The sequence below is a fragment of the Ambystoma mexicanum genome, chromosome 1q, assembly GCF_040938575.1.
Source record: "Ambystoma mexicanum isolate Mex_15411 chromosome 1q, UKY_AmexF1_1, whole genome shotgun sequence".
NCBI lineage: Eukaryota > Metazoa > Chordata > Amphibia > Caudata > Ambystomatidae > Ambystoma > Ambystoma mexicanum.
Window position 1 is genome coordinate 424,420,419 of NC_090922.1, and position 27,044 is coordinate 424,447,462.

The following is a 27,044-nucleotide window of genomic DNA, read 5'->3' on the forward strand; positions in this document are numbered from 1 at the left end:
GAACACAGAATCATAGATTGTGTATATATACAAATAATAACTGTGTACATTTCAGCCCATACAAAAGTAGCCAGGGTAGTAGGGGTGGCAAAGTTCCTGTGCTGGACAAAAACCTAACAGACCTGTGTATGGGTGATGGGAAGCCAGTCATGTGACTCATTGAGACAGGAAATGTGTGCCGCCAAACTGAAACAGAAATCATGGGACTCATCTGGATTTCAGTGGCAGAGGTGGTGCTTGACATGAGAGCTGGTAGAGAATGACGGCAGATGTGTGTGAGTGGGTGACTATGACATGTGAGTGACACATCAATTTAAACATCAAAGGCACAAGTGATGTGTCCAGGCCGCCCATCCACAGTGAGCCCTCTTCTCACCACAGCACACAACAGTAAATGTAGTGTGCAAATATACACAATCCCAAGTATGTGCCAAGGGAACTCCTGAACAACAGTGGACCTGAAATGAAATCAACACAAAATATGCTCAACCTCAGGGAACAAATGTGCAGAGGCAATACAGATGACACCAGATACAACACACAATGAAAACAAGGGGAAAATGTGGCAATACACATGAACAGGTGGCAATCCATCCCCAATGAGAGACTACAAAAACCATCATAAGACATCCACGCATCACCACATGTATGTACACCATCACACACACAACTGAAGCCTTCACTCCAACAACACACTGACGCCAAACACGCAGTGCCTCTGCACACAGAATAGAATCTGAAAATCATCCAGTGCACCCTCAAGCTGTCTGATGGCCGCACTCCAACATGTCAGGCACATGTGCACCCCTCCCCGGCAAACATCACAGCATCAAGATTACACACACAGTGAGGCCGCAATACACATGACCGGCAATGAACAGATGCACCGGGATAACATTAAAAATTCAAATGTGTAGACAGACAAATAGACTGCACGAAGCGTGGAATGAACTGATGCAAAACCTGATTATTAAAATGAAACTATATACACAAAAAAGGGTAGAAATGTCAAAATAGTCCACGGAAAATATAATAAAGTAAAAAATGAAATCTAATCCTTAATAACTATTTACATAGGCATCGGGCTACCCCTCTCCGATCTCAGACAATGCCTTGACCAGGGATGAGTCGCAAGCAATATCCTTCTCCCTGAGGCCTGCGGGCCTCTGTTGTTGCCTGGAGGGCTTGCAGGTGGCCACCATCTGCTGCTCGGCCTCCACTGCCGACCTGCAAGTAGCGTCAAGAATGGCCGTCCGGAGGCCACCAGGGGGCGCACAGGCAATGGCTGCCTGAGTGCACAGCTCCCGCCTTGACTGGGTTACCACAGGCGATTGAGCCCCCCCTGACCCCCCCAGCAGGCCCACCTCGACGGACCTACCTGGGGACCCCCCCGGGCACCCACCAGGCGAAAGAGCGGCGCTCGGGGTCCCCGGATAGCCGTAGTTCAGGACCCGGGCCTCCTGAGCGACTTGCTGGGTGCGGCCTGGGTGGCCGCGGAGCCGGAGGAGAGGCGCTCCTCGCTCGCGCCCTTCTGGTCCCTCGACTTGGCCTGCCCCCTCCCCGCGGCCGACCTCCTCGACGGGAGCGGAGGACTGGCCTGGACGGGGACCGGCCCCTTGGGGGCCAGGAGACAAAGCGGCAGCCCTGGGAACGGGACCCCCCCGCCCTCCGCCCCTTCCCTTGACCCGGACAGCACCACACGAGGATCCCCAGCGAGGTGGAGGACGGGGACTCCCGTGGCACCCGAGGGCCCGACACAGCGGGTCTGGGGCCCGGTGTCCCCCCTTGACCCACGTGGACAGCACAACACAGATCTGCCCCCCCCCAGGGGACCTCGATCGCGGGCCGGCGCGGCCCTGTGGAGTGACGTGGCGGTTGGGCCGCGGGGTGCCCGAGACCCCTGGAGGGCATCGGTGGGGGCCGCAAAACATCAGCGGAATGCGCTGCCCCCCCCCCGGATACAGAGACTGGGCCACGGGCCCCTGGAACTACACGGGAGCGAGGCCCCCACCTGCAGAGGGTGGGGCATGTGCCCGCCCGGAGGTGGCCCCCTCAACCCCCCTACCTTCTGGAGAACAGGGTCGGGTGCGCGAGTTGAGGCACCTTCCCCCCCCTGTCTGCTTGGACGCCCCGCCCCCCCCTTTTCCTGGAGACACAAAGCCAGCACACCTCGACGTGGGGGATACCCGGGTGTGAGGCCCCCGCCGGTCGCAGGTGGGGCGTGAGCCCGCCCGGGGGTGGACCCCCCTCCCCCCATCTCCATATCTAGTGCCCACTGGCTGGGGGTGGGGGCATCGGACCCTCTCCCCCCCACCCAACGAGAACAACCCGCCTGTCCAGGCCACAGGGGCCCTCCAGGCGCCATCACCCCCTCTCAGAGAGACCGGAGGAGGCACAAATCGGGCACGACGAACTTGTCCAGGGTGTGAGGCCCCCGCCGGCGGACAGGCGGGGCGTGTGCCCGCCCCCCCCAGACTACGATACTCCCCAGGAGGCATCGGGGAAAACCCCAAACGGGGCGAGGGGTGACCGGACGGCGCCTCCTCTTCCCCAGCACGCTCCCCCCCGAAGCGGTGTGGGCGGCCCCCGCCCCCGCTCGGGACCGCGGAGCATTGGCCTGCAGAGCACAGGGAAGCGTCAGATGAGCTGGAGGGAAGCCCTACAGGGATACCGCTTCCAGGACACCGCAAGGGGCAGCGGGGGCACGAGCCTCAAGAGGACCATGGCCCATTCGGAGGGTGCAACCCCGTCCTCGGCTGCAATGGAAAGGGGCTTTGCCTCGATTTTACAGGAAATCAGGGACATGCGGTCCGACATAGCCCAGAAATTTGAGAAAATGGACCAAAGGGTGGACAAGGTTGAGGACAGATTGTTGCAGGTCGAGACCAACCAATCGTCTTCAGCAGCCCAGGACGTACAAACATACATGAGGCTGGCGGCCCTGGAGAAAAGGGACGAGGAAAGAGCTCGGCAGATGGACGATTTCGAGAACAGGGAGAGGAGAAACAACCTCAGAATTTTTGGTGTGCCCAAGACAGAAGGGGAAACGGAGAGGGACATCACCCGAGTGGTGCGTGAGATCATCACCCTATTGTTCGCAGAAGAGATGACAACCGAACCCACCTTCGACAGGGTACACAGAGCAGGGGGCAGGGCGGGGGCCCCAGATCGATTTTGGTCCGGTTCCACTACTACACGGAGAAAATGAAAGTGCTGGAGGAGGCCAGAAAGGCCAGAGAAATCAATTACAATAACGCCCAGGTCTCCATATACCAGGACCTCTCGGCCTACACACTGGCTAAGCGTAGAAAATGTCGCCCCCTCACGCAACTACTCAAGGAAAAGGGCATACGCTATAGATGGGGCTACCCGTTCTCCCTAACTTTTGAATACATGGGCCAACGCTCGACCCTGACCACGGAAGAGGATATAAGGGGGGCTATTCAGGAATACACAGTGGACTCGAACCCCAGGAGGTGCCCAACGGGGCCGGAGCATGGCAGACCTAACGGCCCTGGACCGTCCGGTGAAAGAAGAAAGCTCACCGGCGCGAGGAAATACAGGAAAATGAACACCCCTTCCCCAGCGAAAGATGGAGAACGGAATGACTCAGAGGACTGAAACGGGGACGTCCGATCGGGTCCTTGACAGATGGGCGCAGATCCTGTGATTTCACTATTTACATCGTCCTACTGAACAGCAAGTATGATGGGTTCACACGCAGGACGCAGCTGAGGGGTGGTACTGGGGGGCTCAAGGGAATGAGCATCTTACGTGGATTTCCTGGCCGAGGTGGGCAGGCTGGTGGTTCGGCCAAAAGCCAGTGATGGCGGAAATAATTGGCTGGACGCCAGGGTGGGGGATACACAAAAGTTGGGGTTGTTCAGTTGGGGATTGGGGAAGGGGGGCAGTTGGGGTTTCGTTCTAGGCCCACCCGAGGGGCAGGGGAAGGGGGCGCAGGGGAACAAAATACTATCCAATGGGAGCATGCAGGGAAGAGCTATGGGGAGAAGTTGACCGAGAGAGAGGAAATTCTAGATCATGGCTGATAGTCTGCCCGCCCTGGGGGTGGGCTCCCTTAACGTACGAGGCCTGAACACCCCTACGAAAAGATCCCTGGTTTGCAGGGAATTTAGACGGACAAACCTCGATTTTCTCTTTGTGCAAGAGACTCACTGGCCACGGGGGAAGGAGCCCAAGATGCGGGGAGGAGGGGTCGGGGAGGTCTTCAGCGCTTCCCACAAAGGCAAAAAGAGGGGGGTCGCCATCTTAGTAGCGAGGAACGTGGGTTTCGAGAACAAGGCCACGTTGAAAGACCCAGGGGGCCGCTATCTGCTAGTGCGAGGATCCCTGCAGGGGGCCCCACTCACCCTTGCCGTTATCTACGGCCCCAACGAGGGCCAAGCGCAATTCTGGGAGGAGGTGAGCGATAAACTCAAGCATTTCGTCCAGGGCACAGTAGTGGTGGGGGGAGACTTCAACATGGTCCTGGACCCAGTCCGAGATAGGAAACGTGTGGGACCCCAGCCCTCCAGAGCGGCAGACGAGATCATGGCTCGTAACTTCCAAAGGGTCAACTCAGAACTGGGCCTGGTGGACACGATTCCGACCCCCAGAACAGACGCCCCCTCTTTTACATATTATTCAGCGGTCCACATGTCTTTTTCCAGGATAGATGACATCCTGGCAGACGAGATCCTGCACCCATTCATTTCGGGCTACAGGATTGACCCGGTCCCCTGGTCCGACCATGATCTGGTCCGCATCACCATAGCGAGGGGAGGGCTAAGCGATCGCAGGGGGAGGTGGAAGTGCAATGACTCCTTGTTGAAAGACGAGGTCCTAGCCCAAGAAGTTCTTGAGGCCATCACAGACTTTTTCGAAATCAACGACAATGGGGAGGTAGGTTCGCATACCTTATGGGACGCCTTCAAGGCTACCCTTCGGGGAGTCCTGATCAAAATGGGAGCCCAGAAAAAAAGGGAAAGGGAGACCCAGGAAAGGGTTTTGAGGGCGAAGATTGCCCAACTCCAACCGGGGGGCCCTCCCACGGCCCCCTTGGACCGTGCTCAGGTGGCCGCTCTGGCCGACCACAGGCTCCAGCTGGGGGATCTCCTCCTCCACAAGACGGAGAGAAGTCTCCAACTGGTCAAACAAAAGTATTACGAAAAGGGAGACAGGGCGGACAAGATCTTGGCTTGGAAACTGAGGGAGGTTCAGAGAAGTAGATTGGTGAAGGCAGTGAAGAACGAGGCGGGTGTGGTGGGCCACGATACGCCCCACATTGGAGAGGCCTTCCGCCGATACTACGAGAAGTTATACTCTTCGGAATACAATGGGGGTGAGGCGGAGATTGAGGGGTTCCTAAACTCTTTACAGATCCCGGCCCTGTCCAGAGAGATGGCAGAGGGGTTGGAGGGTCCGGTGACGGAGGACGAGGTGGAACGGGCGATCCGAGGTATGAAAGTGGGCACTTCTTCGGGGGAGGACGGTTACTCGGTCTACTACTATAAAAGGTTCCGCTCGACCCTTTCCCCCCACTTGGTGAAGGTGTTCAACGCGGTGATGGAGGGGGGTTCCCTCCCGGACTCCATGATGGAGGCAATCATAGTGGTTCTCCCCAAAGAGGGCAGGGACCCCGCAGAGTGTTCCTCCTACCGCCCAAGTTGAATATTGACGTAAAAATCCTGGCCAAGGTGATAGGGGGCCAGTGGAGGGGATCCTGCCGAAACTGATCCATGGTGACCAGGTGGGGTTCATCAGTGGAAGACAGTGCTCAGATAACATCCGTAAAACTATTGATCTACTTCACTACGCCCAGGTGTCTGACCTAGACGCAAGCGTCCTGTCCCTCGATTCGGAAAAGGCGTTCGACAGGGTGGATCCCGCAAAATTGTCGAAGATGTTTACGGGAGTGTCCCCCGCATGCCCGAGGGTTGCGACCAGGTCGGTACAAGAGGGCACATGTGGTGGCACTGCCCGAAAGCACAGGCGTATTGGGTGGAGGTTAGAGGCTGGATCGCAGAAGTCTCGGAGGAACTGCTCACCCTAAACCCTCTAACAATGCTACTGGGCCTCCCCCCTGAGGACACGGACATAGCCAGATACCCAAGAATGTGGGAAACAATGCTGAGGGCGGGCAGGGTGGCCCTGGCCCAGAAATGGAAAAGCCTGGAGACCCCCTCAAAGGAGGACTGGTTAAAAAAAGTTAAAAACATGTTCCTGATGGATAAACTCACGGCAATGATGAACAATGGTCTGAGCACATTCCAAGCCAACTGGTATGGGGTACAGCAGACATGGGGATGGGACGTTCACTGATCCACAGGGTAGAGTCATGGAAGGAACGGGCGCCCACGCCCCGGGAGACGGTGGACATTACACAGCCACACATACAGTCAACGCTCAGACTCTTTCTCAAGCTCCGGATACATTGAGCTCTCTACGCGTCTCCTTACAAGAAGCAGGCGTAAAGGGGACTAAGTTTGTTTGGGGGGGTGGGTTCGCGGGGGGAGTGGGCGGGGGGGGGGTCACCGGGCCTGTTATAAGTATAATTTTTTATCTTTGCTGAAAAAGGTTTCATGCCCGTTCGTTCTATTATGAAAATGCTAATAAAACAAAGTTTAAAAAAAAAAAAAAGAATGGCCGTCCACCTCCTTCCTCACCGCAGCACCACCTCAGCCGTGACTACCATCACTGCTGCCTCCCTTGCCCGCTGCCTCTCTGCCACAGCTGCCTCTGGTACCTCTGAAACACAGATGACAAAGCCGTTATGGCCCCCTTTGGTCCTCCTGCCTCAATGGTGCCACATGACTCCTCAGAGTAAAAACTCCTGTGGCGTTCTGCCTCCTCATGGTTACCACCTGCTGCTGCCATGCAGAGTGCATGCTATGTAGGTACACATGCGACCTGATGACTGTCGTTGGGGGAATACAGCACCTGCACTGTCCTGAGGTCCCTGCTGACCATCCACTGCCTGCGTCTGTGTTGGTGCCTTGGTAGGCACGTGACCACCTCATCTGATGAAGTAGGGACTTCCACCTCGGGCAGGAACATAAGCTCAACCAGATGGGGCGGCAGTAGCCTGTACTTCATCACGTATGACTGCGGTCTACCTAGTAAAACCAGCCAGCAGGGGCAGCAAATGATCCCGGACAGACACATTGGCTGGCATGGGGATGCTGGTATGGGTGGTGGCATCCCGGAAGGTGGGCACTGCTGCAGCAGATGGACAAGGGACAGGTGGCATGCACAGCCCCATGCCCCTGGGACAGGGTTGCAGCATGAACACTCTCCTTGACGCCCCCACCTGACACCATCGGCTTGCCTGCAATGACCTCCTTCTTCACCTTCACCTCCATCAACCTGGATGGCTCCAGGGTGTCTTACCCCGTGGACGGCCCCTGTGTGGCATCACCCTGTCCCACCACTGCTGAGGTGTCCCTGCCTCCTTCAACTCCTGGGACTTACCCCCAGCAGCCACGCCCGATGGTCCAGGCACTCCCTCAGCCACATCACTCTCTGAGGTGTCACGGGGGAGAGGCTGGGGTCTGGGCCTTGGACTGGAGGCCCGGTCCTTGCGTCCACACTCCACAGCTCTGCTTTCACCCTCTTCTACAGCTGCAGCAATTGTGGGAAAGCGGACAAAGAACATTGACATCAGTGAACAGTGTCAAAGCATGTGTGGCATACACAACATTTACAGTAACAAAGTCACCATAGGTCAACCAGCAAAAGCCACACACACACACACACACACACACCCATGCCATTCCAATGAAAACTGACACAAGAGTGTAGGGTCAATGATGAGTCACAGTCATGACACATTCACATGTCAATTTGTGCACAAAGTCGAGGACTTGCGCTGGAGCATGATTTGGAAAGTCAGCCTCACTGGCGATAGTAATCGAGATAAGATCAAGTTACTACAGAAGGAACAGCGCATAATATTTCTAACCCGAAGCGCTGATTGAACGATAAAATTGAGTGGGGGCGTAAATGTGGTACTAGACAGGAATTTCTAGTCGACCATCACAGTGTGATGAGTTACGCGATTTGATCATTGCACAACCGGTTTTGGACTTCACGCCTGACTTTACACCCCTCTGACACCCGAATTATGAGTTCTGTTACGCCTTGTTCGTGTCCACCTGAAGATATTGAGTAATTTTCCATATTTCTACATCATGACAATGAGGGGCCAGTTGGGTCCTTCTCCATAATATTGATGACCTATTCAAGAGATTACTAATGTTGTCTTTCTTGCCGTAGTTTTTCGTTTTTTTACGAAGATATCTCATGCATTTCTCAGCTTAATTTACTGGTTATAACGTCACCATTATGCACCCTTTTTTGGTGTGCTGATAGAACGCTGGTGAATTCTTTGGACTACGAGGACCAGCGCGTATGTCCACATGGAACCACAGCCTTTTTTTATCGAACAGCATGTAATAACTAATCCCCCACACTAACGTGAGATGGGGGTTTAGATTCTATTAAAGACAAGGAGGCGATTATTATGCATTCTAATCTTTACTCTGAAACCACAGCAGCAAAGAAAAAACTTTACAAACAAAAAGTTTAAAACAGAACTAAACAGAGTTCAATGTCAATGCAAGGGGGGACTCCCCAATCCATCATGGAGGACAGGTCATGCCCTGCAGGAGGCCAATGAGCAGGGACCCTTCCTTATATAAGTCCATTACTCTAAACCCAACCCCTCTTTCTGTAGCTGTCTTGAACCCGACGTCCACTGCACAGATCAGATGAGAAACGATGAAGGCAAATCCAGTGAAGCTCTCGTACCACGCACTCCATAACTTGAAGCTGTGAGCCACCCTCCTGCTCAAAATCTCAACTCGGAGCTGTAAAACAAGCAAGAAGGGTGGGTGGATGGGAAGACCAACAAACCAAAGACTGTTCTTTCTGAAAACATCAGTGTAAATGCCTGTCATAACATCATATCATACCCGGGGTGGGTGGGTGGGATAATAATCGCCTCCTTGTCTTTAATAGAATCTAAACCCCCATCTCACGTTAGTGTGGGGGATTAGTTATTCTATGACAAGACAGGAGGCTCATATTATGCAAGTTCAAAGCCCTTGCATCCCATTAGTACAACATAATCAATACAATAGACAATGTAATAAAATAATAGGAAAGAAATGTTTTAAATGCTTTCATTAAAACAATCAGCTGACTGCAAGAGAATTGCCCAAGACTAGGCTGCCCCAATAACTGACTCAAAGGCATAGCCAAATCCACTGTAAGAAAAACAGGAAGATGTGCTAAATCCAGCGACCCTACCAGCCACCAAAACCAACTGGTGAAAAGAAGGGAAATCATTGAACAAAGCTATCCTATACTTAACAGGTTAGGAAAAAAAACCCTTCTGAAATAAAACGCATCTGTTGTCCAATCAAACCTTAAAACAGTTAAGCTCACCCCCTCTTTGGGAACCTGGATAGCAAACCAAAGAAAAGAAGCACCCAGCTCTCCTGGAGATAAAGAAAGTACCCCATAGGGGTGAAAGTTTTGTAGGGCTCCCTCCCATGCGTTAAAGGAAGATATTGTAATAGCAACAGAGCATGTCCCATAACTACACTGGGAAAACCAAGTGGGAGTAAAAAGTAATTTTAATAATTTGTAAGAGGAAGGATGACTTCTGGAGACAGAAGCAGAATTGAAGAGAGAGGGGCCACACCTGAGAAGCTGAACCTGTCAAACCGTCAGCACGGAGACCCACAGACCTCCCGCGTTCGTGAAAGGACTCTGCTACCATGACAAAAGGCAGATATTTACCCACCTGACCCCTAAGAGGCCAAACATTGCAAGGAGAAAAATGTATTTTACAACCAATCGTTCCCATTATATTGATATGTAAACTCCTTTGTATATATGCCCGGTGCTTGAACCTTGTTCTCTCCTCTCCGGGTGATAAAACCCCTAGAGGACCAAAAACTAACCGAAGGAGAACTCCTATATTCCAAAGTCTTAGCAAGACTGAAACTGCAAAGAACCGATCGCTAAGCAGTTAAACTGAAGTTGCACACCAGAAGAGGTCTAACCTCTATTTCATCTAATTTGAAGATCCCTGAAGCTCACAGCACCCTGAGCTGGCACCGTATTGCAAAACAAACCCTTGTGAAAACCCAAAGGTCCACCTGCCCTGCAGGTGACCAGGAGAAACAAGTCAGTAACTAAATATATATCCCAGCCCACTGGGAATCGCACTGACAGACACCTTCAGATAGTTAATGTAGAGACGCTGGAACGCATCGTGATAGAGGGTCATAATAATCTGATGGGAGATTAGTATCACTCCCAGACCCCACTATCCCACCGAGGGATATTGAGATTGCCCAAAGGAGGAGGACCCTCCCCACACATCCAAGGGAAAAAACCTTGCAACCCCAGAAGAAGGCTACCCTGAGGACCATATTAAAGCCCTGCTGTACACCGCTAAGGGAAAACTAAATACACGCTTGTACTTTAACCAAAAACTTGACCGTGGACGGGTCCCCCTTAGTTTATTGAAATACCAGGAATTAGCGCAAAGGAAAGTAACTGACAGGAGGGAATGCTCAGCGCGAGTATCATGATGCAATCTCCCCCAGGGATGGCGAAAAAAGGAATGAGGGGGAAAAGAACTCTGGGATAAATATCAACGTCCCGTAAATGAAAGGTTGTGCAATAAACCTGGGACCACAGACCCCTCAAACCCTGAGGTCCGAGTCTCTGAATCCGTGAGAGGCTGACTGGCCACTAAGGGAGTCAGGGGAAGGAAAATCAAGCACATAGTTCATAGCAAAACATCACTTATATAGTACTACGACCCTCAGGTATACGAGTGGTGCTTATTACGACAACGAACAGAATGTGGTGTGAGGTGTTCACTTATCGATCTCAGCAGGATAAAAGACTGATTTAGACCCTTCCCAATTAGGGACCTGTATCCATACGGTCAGCACGGATGTGAAAACCCCAGTCTATCCTCTGCACTGTAGAAATAAAATATGTCTATATATATATAAATATATATATACCCAATGAAAGAGGTTAATCAATGCTCTTGAGGGTACCGAAGCCTGCTTGAACTCCTCGAGCAGAGGAGAAATAGCAACACCTGTTAGACGGTTAGCTGAACCACAGGCCAAGCCTTGGGGGAAATCCCTGGGCAGGCGCCATAAAATCATTATTTGGCAACTCGACTGTTAGATAGCATCAAGTGTTTCCAAACACTTCCTCCAAGTAGAACCTGGTTGCTGAACTTGCCATGCCACACAACTGAACAGTTCCTCTCGAGCTGACCCCGTCTCCACCAATAGTTCCAATAGAATAATGAATGTCCAAAGGGACAAATAGTAAGGGAACACATCCCCCATAAAGAGAGCTTCAAGCCCTGCAGAACTCAATAGAGGCATAACGCAATCTGTTTTCTTCCACATTTTAGGAGAAAATACTGCAGCTTAATAAGCACAGGTATTGGGTGGAGCAATTGATATCGGGAAAACAAACCTAAGGAAAGGAATGAGTTGTCCTGAAACTAACCAAGGTAAAGGGCAACAGAATTTTAACTAAAAAGGCGAGGGTGAACACCAGCGGCTAGAGAGGAAGTTACAACCTCCCACATGGGTCTGTATACAACAACCTCCACACACTCTTTTCTTTAAAGTACTTAATACATAAATAAATATAACATGTCCAAGAAGAGGGGTACGCCCTCACAGGGGTCTGAACCCCCAGCCCTTATAGAAGCTGATACTTACCGAGCTCTGCGGGCTACTGAGCATTCTGAACATGCAAATGTGTTCCAGTCATCACTTAACCCTAGTGGTTATCCAAAGTACACTGAGTAAGTGTGTCTCAACTGCTCACCCTAGCAGGGTGTGGCAACCAGCAGTACACGAGGGAGTTCCTCGCAGTAGAAAACAGGCAAAGCCTGAAAACCAAGCAGGTTATGGCGTGCTTATAGAAAGACAATGACCTCTGCCATATGCAGCACTGAAACAAAGTTGCCAACCTTAAGGGAGGAAAAACACTGAGCAAGTGCACCTCCAACTGCTCGCCCGAGCAGGTCGTGATAACCAGCAGTACACGAGGGGTAACCTCGCATTAGCACTCAGGCAGAACCTGAACCCGAGCAGGTTATGGCACAGCAACAGCCATATGCAGCACACAACAAAGTTGCCGACTGTAAACGAGGAATACACTGAGCACGTGTACCTCAAACCGACCACCACAGCAGGGTGTGGAACCAGCAGTATACGGGGGGCCACCTCGCAGCAAAAAACACACAGGAAAAACCTGCCACCGAGCAGGTGACGGTACCCCTCCAGGGAGAATATTGACATCTGCCCCCAGCCGCACGTAAACAAAAAAACTGCCAAGTTTAAGGGAGGAATACACTGAGCCAATATACCTGAAACCGCGCACCCCAGCAGGGTGTGGAAAACCAGCAGTAGACGAGGGGTTAACCTCGCAATAGAACTCAGGCAGAATCTGAAACCGAAATAGGGTATCGCCCCTACAGTGAAGGCAAATCACCCATGCCCTGAGTAGCACTGAAATAAATAAATAAAAAGCAGCAGAATGGCAGCGTATGAGGCTCTTCAATAGGCGAACTGGCGCAAGTATATAGGCTGAAAGTATCGATTAAAACAGTACATAAAATATCTATTTTTAAATATATAAATACACACATGTCAATACAAATAATAAAGGTATAAATGCACATCCATATGTGTACACTGCCAATGGCGGCAGCAAACCCAGGTCCTCTGCATGGAAAACCATTAACCTTCCCTTTGAGCTATGTCGCCTGTGCGCTGCAACAGAAGCCTTTCTGAACCATAAACACATAATATACATATATACTAAAAAATAATAGCTCAAAACCAAGAAAACATGGCCTTTCAATGTAAGAGAGGGGACAGCAGCACGTAGTGGAAATGCTCATGAAAGAGCTCCACCAACGAAATGAGGGCCTAGGGAACTGCCTCCCAGCCGGGTCCTAGCATGCCTGCACCTGAATCCAAACGCGAGCAGCGTCTAAACGAAAAACACACACGCGATGCGTTTTAATTTGGCATGTATATATAGCGCTACGAACCCTCAGGTATCTGAGCGCTGCTTATATTACCCACAGTGTGTGGTGCTCATTCATCAAGCTTGGAAGGAGGAAAGAATGAGTTCGGCCCTTCCGGGATTCGAACCTGTGTCAGCAGGCTCTGCACCCATGGCAAAGCGAGCGCTCTACTCGCTGCGCCACCTTACCATCCCTGTGAAGGGAAAAATGAAAGAATATGGAGCCGCATTAGAGACGTGACGTGACACGCGTCGGTAAGAAGCTGAGCTTCTAAAACAGACCGCGCGTGTCACCAACCAAGCATGTGTGCAACGCGCGCTGCCTCCGGGGACTGGAGGCAGCCGCACACGGAGAACCAGCCTTCCCCGAAGGGAAGAATTTCCATGAACACGTGGGCAATGCGCGGCGACTCCAGGCCGCACCAAAATAAACAAACATTCCTTGAGGGGAAAGCAAGATAAGCATTTTCAGGGACACGTGGGCAAGGCGCGCTGGCTCCGGGGACTGGAGGAAGCCACATCAAGATAAACAAACTTCCCCTGAGGGGAATAAATTCCACGTGTCGCCGCCTGAGTTTAATGAGCAGGCGAAGCGACTGTAAATATCAGCGCTATAAATCACTTTCAATACATAAAGTAACAGAAAATAACATGCTAAACTCCATAAATTCCACACAAAGGTAAGAAGTAGGAGGAGTAACTTAGCTGTGGATTTCAGCAGCAAAGAAAGAGGGGTTGGGTTTAGAGTAATGGACTTATATAAGGAAGGGTCCCTGCTCATTGGCCTCCTGCAGGGCATGACCTGTCCTCCATGATGGATTGGGGAGTCCCCCCTTGCATTGGCATTGAACTCTGTTTAGTTCTGTTTTAAACTTTTTGTTTGTAAAGTTTTTTCTTTGCTGCTGTGGTTTCAGAGTAAAGATTAGAATGCATAATATGAGCCTCCTGTCTTGTCATAGAATTCAACTATTGCGCTCCTGTCTGGCGCTTCCACTGAATGCCAGTTTCACTCCGCAGTGTTTAGAATCCATATGAGTAGGCACAAATGACGAGAGTTTTTTTCCCACTTTGTTGTTTACTATTAGAACATTTTATTATTTTCTGTGGAACTAGACAAAGTGTGTGCGCGCACCTGATGAGAGTTTCCATCCCAAAACGTTGGGCGGCACTTTGCGCAGCTGCAGTACGTAGTCCTGCAGCGTATATTATTCTCGAAGCAGGTAGCGATGCTCAGGTTTCCCTGTTTGATGACAGGAACACCCCACAGACGTTCGCGGAGGCCAGCCCATCCAGAGGAGGTACTGTGACCCCTGTGTCTTACACCTACGCCAGCTGCATTTTCGGTAAGCAGTGCCTATTTCTAGCTCGTTTTCGAACTGACCGCCGACACAGAACTTTTTAAGCCGCAGCAAGCAATGGCGTCTCCCACACGAGCCGCTGGGGGCTGTGCATGGCAGTGTTAATAGCTCACTTTCGAAATTCCTATACTAGTGGAACATAACATCACGCCACAAGTAACAGGTGGTGTCTGTTAGGATACCGATTTTTTTGGTATATCTAACTACAGTGCCCATTTTCCCTGGTTTGATAGGCACGCCGACTTGATGCTGTATGGATCGGCCAATTTCTGGTAGTTATAACTGATGAAGATGTAGCCTTGGGAGTGGACTTCGTGAGCTGTGTGGAGTAATTGGATGCAGGCTGGATTAGGCTGCATGTACAGGTACTGAGTCTTTGACCATACTCAGTTTGAAACAATGCGTTGTATGGAGTCCTTGTTCATGATAGACACATTTACACTTGGTACTATTCCTACAGCGTAACCCTAAACTGGACTGGCGCCGCTGTTCGGATTGCAGACTGAAGGTGTCTGCTCATGTGCAGAATCCCCATAGACCTTGCTTGAAAATCATCAGTAAGGTATGGACCCATGGACCCTTATTATTAAGCCTAATATTGTGTTTGGTAAATGACTCTGTCATTTTCTGGCCCATTGGGGGTATTAAGAGGCCGCCCACAGAGGGTATGCCGTTTTTGATGATGGGTTTGTATGCTCTCATCTGGAGTTGTTTTTACCAACTGTCCTTTCAAACTACAGTTCTGATAACGGGTTGAGAACGACGCCTGCAGATGTCGGGGTGACTGTATTAATCGTTGTGGGTTAACATTTGAGCACCCCATTACCATTGGTGAGCCTACTAGACCATAGGGTAGTTCAGTGGTCTCATCGGACTAGTCCCTTTGGTGTTGGACAGACCGATTTTGCCTTTTGAATCCACCTTAAGGGTGGAATGTCAGGTGGTGGCTGTCAAATATGATCTCACCACATATGTGTTAATAAGTGTAATCTTCCCTTTCCAAGAACTAACATGTGTCCTAGCATTAGATAGCCAATGTGAAACTGGGATTTGGAGTCATTAATTTCTTAGCACTCCACAGAATTGGAATTGAACATTCTGTTATTATAGAGGGACTACTTACCAGTCTTTTGATGATCATCCCCCTTTTGTTGTTCGCAGGTGTGCTGCATCTACCTCTCGCTGGACTAGAAGCCAAGTTGACGGCCAGAGCAATAATTAGCTGCTCTTACTTCTCCGGTGTTTAGCCCCCACATTACATTAATAGTGTGTGGTTGGGTCAAATCCGGCCTTGACCGGGAAACCCTGCATTTAGAAAACGGTTCTAGAGTTTTTTTACAGCCTTCTGTCACCTGCTCCTCACCTGAGGCTTCCTCTTGTCTGTCCTTAGTGAGTGAAAACTGCTTCCGTGGTGCCTTGGGATGATCCTTGGGATGATCCTTGGTGGGCTTCTCTCTGGACTTCCTGTCATGTAAATAAGGCCTGGCTCCCTCGCAGGCCACCTCAACAGGATGTGGAACCTGTCTTGGGGGGCCCCGAGGAGCCGAACCCCTGTTGACAGGGAAAAAGCCGATGGACGGCAAACAACCCTGTAGAATGTTCCAGGAAGTGGGTTTGGTGTAGAGTAGCTTCAGTTGGCCGGAATCGGATGGTAACTCCAGTTATGAGTTAAGGTACAAGTAAAGGTTCGGAATATTGGTCGTTGCCGTAGACCAAGGCGAGGAGGTGAAGTGGAGGTACAGGTAAGTAAAGATCCAGGTAAGTCCAGTCGTTGCCGTAGACTGAAGCGAGGAGTTGCTGCAGCGGGTGACTGGTAGACAGCGTGAATGGAGGACAAGTCGGGATGTGTACCGAGTACAGTACTGGATAGAAGAGAAGCAGAGAAAATAAAGGAGAGATGATAGATAAAGTCCCTACTTACCAGAAGAAGGAAGATCCACGAAGCGCCCAGGGAGGAACGCAAAGAATCGCGAGGGTGGCGAAACGGGAGCCGCAAGTCGGAGAGGCAAGGAGCCGAGAACGTTGGTATAGGAGGAAGTACTAGAGGCGGCTGAGTGCCTTGAGAAAAGGAAGTAAAGGAACGAACAAGCGAAGAGGGGAAAACTAACGAAGGCAGGAATGACAAACGGGGAACTGTTGAAGGCGAGAGAGAGTGCAATACGAGGTTTGCATGAGCGACCGTATCGGAGAGAAATTCACAGAAACAACGCGCTGGGTGGTGGGCGGGGCTTGCTTATATGACGGTGGCCGCCATCTTGGTTGAGGGCTAGCCCGCTACCTACAGGATCTTCGTGACGTTACCTTCCAATAATGCCAAAGTTTCCAGGGACGGATCCTGACAGTATAACTCTCACCCCTCGGAAACTCCCTGGCTTCCCCAGGTATCTCAGATGAACTTTCTCAACAACTTGGGAGCATGGAGATGGTGACTGGGTTCCCAAATTCTTTCCTCTGTGGAGTAACCTTTCCAATGGACTAGATATCGGAGGCCTTCCGGCGATAACGTGAATCCACCAAGTATTCTACCTCATACTCCTGAGGTTCTTTAACAGTCTGTGTCTTGGTCCTTTGAGTCTTGCGTTGAAATGGATCCTCCTTATATTCTTTGAGAAGGGAAGTGTGGAAAACTGGGTGTATCCTCTGAAGAACCTTAGGTAGGCGTAGTTCATAAGCTACTGGATTGATCTGTCTCACAATGGGATAAGGACCCAGATATCGAGGGGCAAACTTGCCGGCATGTATCCATCGAGGTAGATAGTTTGTGGATAACCAGACCCTTTGTCCGCATTTCCATTTTGGGTTGGACCGTCGAGTTCTATCAGCCCACTTCTTCTGTGCCTGTTGACTGTCCTCCAGTGTTTCTCTAGCCATCTGTACCTCCTTAAATTCTGATAATCTGTCGTCTGTGGCAGGATATCTGGTAGGCTGCATTCCGGTCCAGGGCATCTGTTGTGGATGGTACCCGTATGTGCAATAGAAAGGATTCATTCGGATGGATGTGTGATAGTTGTTATTATAGGCAAATTCAGCCTGTGAGAGGAATGAAGACCACTTCTCCTGTCTGTTGCTACAAAAACATCTCAAGTTTTGCTCCAATCCAGCATTGAGTCTCTCAGTCTGACCATTGCTTTGGGGGTGAAAACCAGAAGAAAGTGCTCGGTTAATTTCTAATTGTTGACATAATAATGTCCAGAATTTGGAGGTAAATTGAGTACCTCTGTCTGATGTTATGGTCAGGGGTAGTATCACGTCTCGGAGAAAGACTGAGGCTGTCTCTGGAGCAGACGGGAGACCTTCTAGTGCTGAAGAATGGGCCATCTTACTACAGGTATCTACTTTTACCATAATTGCGGTCTTTCCTTCAGATTCTGGTAGGTCAACAATAAAGCCCATGGATATGTGTTCCCACGGTCCGGCAGGTAGAATAGGTTGCTGCAGTTTGCCCAATGGTTTACCCGTTTGGTACTTATTAGCATCACAGACTGGACATGATGATACATATCGTTCCACATCCTTGCGTAGTTCAGCCCACCAGAATCTGCGGTTTATGAGATCCTGGGTCTTCTTGATACCGGGGTGTCCAGTGAGAGGGGAATCATGGCACCAAGAGAGGATCTGTTCTTGAATTTTCTTGTCACCAAAGGGGTGGCCCAAGCCAATGCATTCCCGGTTAGGTTGGCAATAAGGAATCCTACCTTGGCTCTGGCTGTTTCAAAAGCATGAGGTCGAAAGGCGAAGTATACTTGACATGCGTCCAAGTATTCCTTTAGACCCCCCCGGGTAGCCATCGTATTTCCCGAAGGATAAGGGCATGGGTGGTAAATCCCCTTGGTCGTCTCTATGTAAGACTACCTGTTGGCGCAGTGCTGCATTTTCTGTCTTGAGAGATTGAACTTCTAGGGTGAGACCCTGTAAGGCGGCTACCAACTCCTGATATTGTTCTAGGGAAGCCATGAGTTCCTCTTGTCTGTCCTTAGTGAGTGAAGACTGCTTCCGTGGTGCCTTGGGATGATCCTTGGTGGGCTTCTCTCTGGATTTCCTGTCATTTAAATAAGGCCTGGCTCCCTCAGAGGCCACCTCGACAGGATGTGCAACCTGTCTTGGGGTACCCCGAGGAGCCAAACCCCTGTTGACAGGGAAAAAGCCGATGGACGGCAAAAAACCCTGTAGAATGTTCCAGGAAGTGGGTTTGGCATAGAGTAGCTTCAGTGTAGCTTCAGTTTGCCTGAATCGGATGGTAACTCCAGTTATGAGTTAAGGTACAAGTGAAGGTTCGGAATATTGGTCGTTGCCATAGACCAAGGCGAGGAGGTGAAGTGGAGGTACAGGTAAGTAAAGATCCAGGTAAGTCCAGTTGTTGCCATAGACTGAAGCGAGGAGTTGCTGCAGCAGGTGACTGGTAGACAACGTGAATGGAGGACAGGTCGGGAACTGTACCGAGTACAGTACTTGATAGAAGAGAAACAGAGAAAATAAAGGAGAGATGATAGATAAAGTCCCTACTTACCAGAAAAAGGAAGATCCACAAAGCGCCCAGGGAGGAACGCAAAGAATCGCGAGGGTGGCGGAACGGGAGCCGCAATTCAGAGATGCAAGGAGCCGAGAACGTAGGGATAGGAGGAAGTACTAGAAGCGGCCAAGTGCCGTGAGAAAAGGAAGTAAAGGAACGAACAAGTGAAGAGGGGAAAACTAATGAAGGCAGGAATGACAAACGGGGAACTGCTGAAGGCGAGAGAGAGTGCAATACGAGGTTTGCAGGAGCAACCGTATCAGAGAGAAATTTACAGATACAAACTGGGTGGTGGACGGGGCTTGCTTATATGACGGTGGCCGCCATCTTGGTTGAGGGCTAGCCCGCTACCTACAGGATCTTTGTGACGTTACCTTCCAATAATGCCAAAGTTTCCAGGGACGGATCCTTACACCTTCAAAATGGCACAAACAATTTTTAAATGTGAATTGTTGTTTTTATCTTAGTGCACGCCCCTGATGAATTTACCTTTACTGTGTTTGGTGTGAATGTATGAGGAATGAAACATGTTGGGCTGATTGGGTCTGATGAAGTGTGAGTTTCAATGTGTGATTTAGTACAGTTTAGTTCGAATTAAGCCAACTTGATTTTTTCTTGTGTGACCCTTAAACAGTGATTGTTCACTTATCTTGATTGTGGAACCGGAACTAAGGCAGTTCCTTCACTCTCGCTTCTCCTGTGTATTTTGCTCTTGAGTTTTCCCCTGTCTACTTTTTGCAATTTGTATTGTGTTGCTGAATATTAACAGCCTTTTGAAGGTGTTTATTTTTAACCATTGTTAATGAATTAAATAAAATATATTTGCTGAAATCTTGTTCAATGTGTATGGTCCAGTGGTAACCTGGCTGATTGACTCCTTAATTTGGGGTCATTATAACCCCATATTCCTATAACTGATCCAGTGCCAGGTTGATGCCCCATCTGTGTTACTTCACTGTCCACCAAACGCTTTGTATATTATATATAGGTTTACCTAATTTAGGGGGCGAATTTGGTGGAGCAGTATAAATACTTTGTTCCCTGACCTCTTTGTGTGTCAGATTGAACATTCGCATGTCAACACAGCACATAGAAGGTGGTCGACAAACACATTGCAAGAAACATGACTTAGCAATGCCAAAGTGAACCAACTGTAATCTGTTGCGTTGCCATTGGAGTCATGGCACAGGGGCGCAGGGGTGGGCAGGGAGTCAACTGACAGGTTGGACAACCATAAAATGCATGGAAGCACTGATTGACTGGGGTACTGCTGGGAACACATTGGTGGCAAGACACCCAGTTGAATGCTGGATCTCAGTTGATACTCATGATTGTACTATGCACGGCATGATTACGCAAAAACCTGCTTGGACATCTGTTCACACAATTACATGAAACAACATACCTCCCTGTCAGCCTGCCTGACCTGTATGCATGCAACACATACATGCACAAATTGCAGAGGTACAAGTGAGTATGCTGTAGCCCCAAGCACATACACATGGCATGATCACACGTCAACTCGGACTACGCATGCAGTGGGATGACAGATCACATCAACATCCCTGAAATGTCACCAACATCCATATGCATGTGTCACCTCCAGATGTTGAGGGTGGATGGCTACACTTTGAAATGTACTACACAGTAATTAGTCCTTCATGCATGCCTCACACATGGGCACAACATCATCATCTGGCATTTTTACTGTCCAAGCACATGTTACAATCAAACGACATTGCATGAGTGGTGCAAGTCACTAACTATGAACACTGCACATACCAGCGCATGTCCAATCAACAGATGTCTGACATCACACCTGGTGAGCATTGTCAGGGGCTGCATGCTGCTGTGGATCACTAAAACACACATGCTGCCACCAGAAGAGAGTAACACCACATGTGTACTCACCAGCAACATCCAGGCGTTAATGCCACTCACAGACCTTGGATTGAGCTCTGGGTAGAACCTCTCCAGGACCCGCATATTAGCTGATGAAAACTTGAAGCAGCCCTCACTGTGCACCTCCATGGGGGCACCGGCCTTGAGGGCTGCTAGAGCCTTGGAGTGGGTCTGGGTCTTGAGGTCCTCCCATTGCTTACGCACAGTCGTTGGGCAATGGTCTGCCACCCCCTCCACGTTGATGGCAGTCGTAATGGTAACCCAGATCTGTTTGCGCCCTTCCTTCCCCAGCTGCGTTGCTGGGTTGAAGAGAGCATCATCATTTTCCAGGACCCAATCCACCAGGATGCCAACTTGATTGGAGGTGAAGTTGGCAGCCCTCTGCCTATCTGCCATGGGGGTGCCGCTCAGTGATGAGGAGGATGGAACAGACATGGCAACCCCCAGGCAGGTGTGGGTGGGCAAACTGGATCCTGGAAATGGGCTGTGGAGCAGTGGTGATGTAATGGAGAGGTGTGAGTCGAAGACAGCAGATGAGGGGATCACAGGGCCAGACACAGGAGCAAAGGCAATGATGAGTCAGCAGGCACTCCATCCAGGGCAGTGCAGGTGGGCAGCAGGCACTCACTCTCGGCAGGCAGGAGCAGATGGCAAGGTGGGAGGCAGTACAGAGCAGGAGGAGGCAGTAGAAATGGCACTGGAGGCAGGAGAAGGGGTGTTGTCATGTCTCTCATCTGAGGCATCTCAATACAGAATTAAGGCACCTAGCGGGTAAATTACATGCTATGCGCTACACACAGCACGCCTACGCCACCTAATCAGCTTACGCAGTACACAGCAATGACGGTGAAATATAAGAGGTGCGAAGTGCATCACTGGTAGTGCGCAAGAAGGTACGAAGACAGATGAGTTTCACAGATACGCATTTGGGGGTGCCAAAATAGAGAATGTGACGGATCACCATCATGGGATGTAACATGCAGGTTTGGAATGTCCAGAATATGTGCACATTGCAAGACCCAATGATGTGCCCCCCTGACAGGCTCACATCACCCACAAGGCACACCTCTGTGTCATGCCGAAAAATACCTCATCCACATGAATCAATCATTGCCACACTCATGAGACCTGTCTCTTTGTATTTTACATTGTGTACATGCAATATATGTTGTCCACACACATCAGTTGCTGCTGAGGTGCATGTTTGTACTGTCACCTGCTGTTACGGAACGACTTGTCAGAATGCATTTCCATGACAAACTGTGGTGTGACAAGCCTGCCGGGGTATGAGTGCCCACAGACCACTGCCCTGTGTAGCAGGCGTTATGTAGAAACAACTTAACTTGTATATTGCAAGAGCCGAAACTTGACAAAACATAGGTAAAATCAACTGAGGGTGAGTCCTCATTCCAAGGTGGGAAGCACTGCCAGCAACCAGGCGAGTAAATGGCAATCCTCTAAGGGAAAAGGCTTGGTGCACCTCTTGCAAGGATAACAACGTTTTATTTCCCAAATAAAGTCACAACAAGTCAGCAGGGGCATTCAATCTTGACTGCCATGGAGTGCGCACTGAACACTTCAGAGCAAAGCAGTATATTTTAAGGAACATTGTTGTCACCAGTGATTCAAGCAATATACAGTGTTGTTTCCCCTTGCTTATTGGCTCCCCCCTATTGACATACCACATGCTGCATATTGGCTGGCAGACGATTGGTTCCCAGGTCATTATATTAATCCCCTTACACATGGTCTTTGGCCTTGCCAATCCCTCTCCCCACAAACACCTCACATGATGCGCACCTGGTAGTTGGATGTGAGTTCAGTGGGCACTCTCGAGGTCAACCTGGCTTTCTGAAACGATCCCAGAAACGCAGGTGCCCCCACCATGCCTCCCTGGCAGTAACCTACATTTGTTATCCTCACCCTGTGCAACTCGCAGTACAAATCACAAGACATCCTACCCTGAGCTCCCCACTTGACAGCAGCCCCCTCCTTGGGCCGTCATCTGGGCTTGGCAGGAACTACACTAATCAGTCACCTTGTGAGGGATTTAAGAGTTTTAATGGTGGCCATCTGGTAGTTCAATGGAGTGATGAGCATCGTGGGAGCACGGGGGCTGTAAATTGGGGCTGAACTGTTTTGGCAGCTCAGGACCTCTGCCCTGGTTCCTAGGAGATCGGCCTTGAAAGGCAGGCGCAGCCCTGCTCACGCTCAGCTATTCACATTCCTTTCGAGTTAAATAGGTCTGCTGCGTAAGACAATAGGGTAGTTGCATCTATTTGGTGTGAGCTGGGTACGGGGGATGCGAGATGTGTATTGGCATTAACATGCAAGTTTGTGCTATTGCGAATGATGGGGCCTGGAATTTCTCGGCCTTAGTCTCAGAAATGATGTTTCAGTCTTTATGGATGCCTAGCTAAAGATGGCTCCCCTTTCCTCCATTACTATATGCTGTACTGCTCCTTTGCCCCTACAGGCACCCCCCCTTACTGTCACCCTTCAAAGTTGCATTGTATTCCTAATATATTTCCCGCAGTCCGAGCCGTCTCGGGGGCAGGAGACTTGAATATGCATCCCAACCGCAGTCTGGTACTCTCCTATTGAAACGTTTGTAGACAGCCCATGTGAAAGGTTACAGGGATGAATAATGACAATGAGTGCACTGTCTGCATCGCATGTCATGTATATGCATGTTCAAAATTGCAAATATGATTGTACAGTTCAAATTTGAATCACTAGTCTGACATGAAAGGCCTGTATGTGGTTATCAGTCGATGCATGACCGACACATGCCTTGTTGCTCACATCAGTGTTGACGACACTCACCCGAACATTGCTCTGTCTGTGTCCTTGAGACATACATACTTGTTCAGACATGTGGATTCTGTTTGATATGGGATGGCATGGCAGCAACATCGCCCACTCAGATGTGGCATAAATCCTCTGTTGCTCCGTGTGTAATGAGATTTGAAGATGAGGAGGTGCTGGTTCTCAGTCTGAGCATGCCTAGTTAACAATATTGACACATCTTTGTAGGATGCTGCTCATAGACAGGGACTGATGCCCCAACAAAATCACCCATACAGGAGGCATGAATGTATGGAACGATTGTTGCACCTACAATTCCCAGACCATGAAGACCTTTAGAAGTTGTGAGGAACCCGAGGGAACCCTCCCATCGACTCTCCTTGCATCCTCTTTTCAGGTGACCAGGGAAAGGCAATCGCTTTTTGATCCTGACCTTCTGGGTGAATATGCGAGGGAGGATCACCTGGGTGGACGGTCCTTAGGAAGTGGGGAGAGGATGTCTTCATATGAGACGTGGTATCGCCCTTTCCCTTTTCAAAATGCACCCTGCCATTCTGCTACCTTTAAGGTTATTTTCAGTCTGCCCCTCTTTCACACACATACACAGACTTTACCAAATTAATATGGCTTTGGGATTGGGACGATGAAGAGGCAACTAGGGGTAATGCACACTTCTATTGGTGCACACCACTCTGGTACTAAGACAAAGAAGATGACTATAAAACATTACTAACTTGATCAGGCATGTCACACTAATTGGGGTCAGGCAAAGGACTTGCACCCACAGCCAGTTGAAAGGCTACATGTGTATATAAAGAGAAACCTGCAAATGACAAGGAGAGATCCGCCTGCGACGAGACAGCTGTCTGGGATGAGAGAGCTGCCCGGGGTAAAAGTGGTAGTTCGGTATGGAACAGGCAGAAGAGGCACCGGTGGAAAGGTCGCTGAGCCCTGCACGAAAGCAAAAAGGCTACCGTCCGAGCAGGCTGTGTGAAAGTCGGGAGCCCTACAGAATCCGGTACCTTGTGTCCCCCGCTGGAGCTTGGGGACTCTGAAGACTCGAGGAAGCTGCCAAAAGCAGTAGGAAAGTTTTGAAGCGACGAGCGCTGCTCGTGGGAGCTCCCGGCGAGTCAACAGGGAGCGGGACGTCGCAGAGGAGAAAGCCGAAGGCACCCAGAGGAGCTGCAGGAGAGCGGTGAGTGACAGAAAGGGAATAGTCACACCAGGGCACACCAGGGGCTGGGCATGGGCACAAGGAGATGCTGATCAGATGAAAACTCATATTAAGGGGGTTGGGAGACCAAAGGAAAGTTTTGCGATTGCCGAACAAGCTGCAAAGTTTTTTATACATTATTGAATACCAAACAAAGTTAAGGTTATGCAAAGTACATGAAAGCACTGTACAAGTGAAATTAAATTAAGGTGCATTTTCGAATACAGAGAAAGCAAGAAAAAAGGCCTTAATGGACTATTGGAAAGTACGAACTGAATGAAAGCCAGTAAGAAGAGCTTAGGAAACAAAGTGAAGAGCAAAATATATGTACTGCTGTGAAGTGTGAAAGCAAGGTGGTGACAAAGAAAGCACCCCATGAAGTAAATGGTGTGTAAGTCACGTTGTGACAGAGGCAAGAAGCCACCAAGGACAAACGGAACTGTAAATAGACCATTGCACAGGTTTAAAGATGGAGCTCAATGTGAGCAAGTGAATATTACAAAGTGCCAAGGGCTATCGGTTCTGTGATCTTGGTGGGTGGACCGTGTGGTTCCACAACTGCACCTGGACCGAGTGACCTCTACTTGGAGTGAACCAAGGGAAGTTTAAGTACTGAAGCTGTTGTACATATCAAGTGTTGACAAGAGCAAGCTATGTGAACCGTTGAAAGCCTGAAAGGTTGCAAAGTTTGTTTTGAACACTCATTGAAAGTCAAGATAACTGACTGTGTTGAACTTGGGGAAAGGGAACATCGAGACCCTTTTTGAATTGTGTTGAACTTGGGGAAGGGAACTCTGAGCTCTTTTTGTGTGGAACTGTTTTGAACTTGGGAAAGGGGCTGAAACGCAAGACAAGAGCTAACATATTTTTGTTTTTATTTGAACATTGAATGTGCTGTCTATGATGCCTTCACACAGTATGAATGGCAAAAGAGGCTCTTGATATGATGTTCGGGGTCACCATTGGGATGCTGGTGCATGCATCTGTGTCATGGCTGGCCCTAGCCAATGAAGACCCGGCTTTGGCACAGAATGGACAGGATGCACCACCACCCCCGCCGCCACCTGATGAGCCACTGCAGGATGGCAGTCCCGGCACACCCACGCCATCTCCACCACCTCTGCCGTGATGTCCATGTGCCCATGGAGGGATGCTTATTGTTTATTTTTTTAATAAGCGTTGATTGCACCCTCCCCCTCAAGGGTGGACATTTTATTTCCCCTCTGTCCAAGATGGACACTTTTGGGGTTTGAATCTGACCAGGGTGGTCTGGATTCCACCTCCCCACCTCCTGTTCGGGATGGACACATTGTTCTGATTTTGTTGTTCCCCTCTCAAGGGTTTTATTAGTGAAGTACTGGACATGCAGCCATACACGGTGGTGGCAATTGCCATGGTTGACTTGATTGCAACAGGATCACATGTATAGGTGATGAGCAGTCAATTGCCTTTTGGAGCATATGTGCAGTCTGCATGATTTACTACTACGGCTGGTGAAATGCAATATCCAGTGTTGTTGCAGGGATCCTCATTCATCCAGTAACTGCACTCCATGAGAGGTCCACACAGCACCCTTTCACCACCCAAGTTCCCATCCATACCATCTGCTGGACACTGGCCCTCCATTCAGAAATGTTTAGGAACAGTTTCCGGTGGAGGTGATGAGGGAATCACATCAGGGCAGCTCTGTCAGCAGGTGAGGTTGAGCACTGTCAATCATGTAAATGTCTGTTTCAGTGTGCACCACAATCTTTGCATGCCTTCTCACACATTTGATTTTCAACAGGTGTAATCATTTTGTCACAGTGAATGTCAGTGCAGAAGTTTGTTTGTCCACATGCATGTGTGTCCCCTTGAACATCGATGTGTGTGCATTGGTTTTCAGGTTGCACTTCGACAAAGTACAGCTGACTCATGGGAATGTGCAGCACTTATCACACTTCAGCCAATGGCAGTATCTGACACAATCTACAACAACATCCTCATTCACAACCTCAATTCTCTGTACATCTGGACTCTGCATTGTGATTGTTCACTTCTTGCCTCACTGACTGTTATGTCTTCTTAGTACCACCCTTCTCCTCCCCCCTGCCCCATGTGTCCTACGGGGTCTTGCAGTTCTACTCCCTGTCCACGCTACTCTTTGACCTGTGCCAGAGTCTAC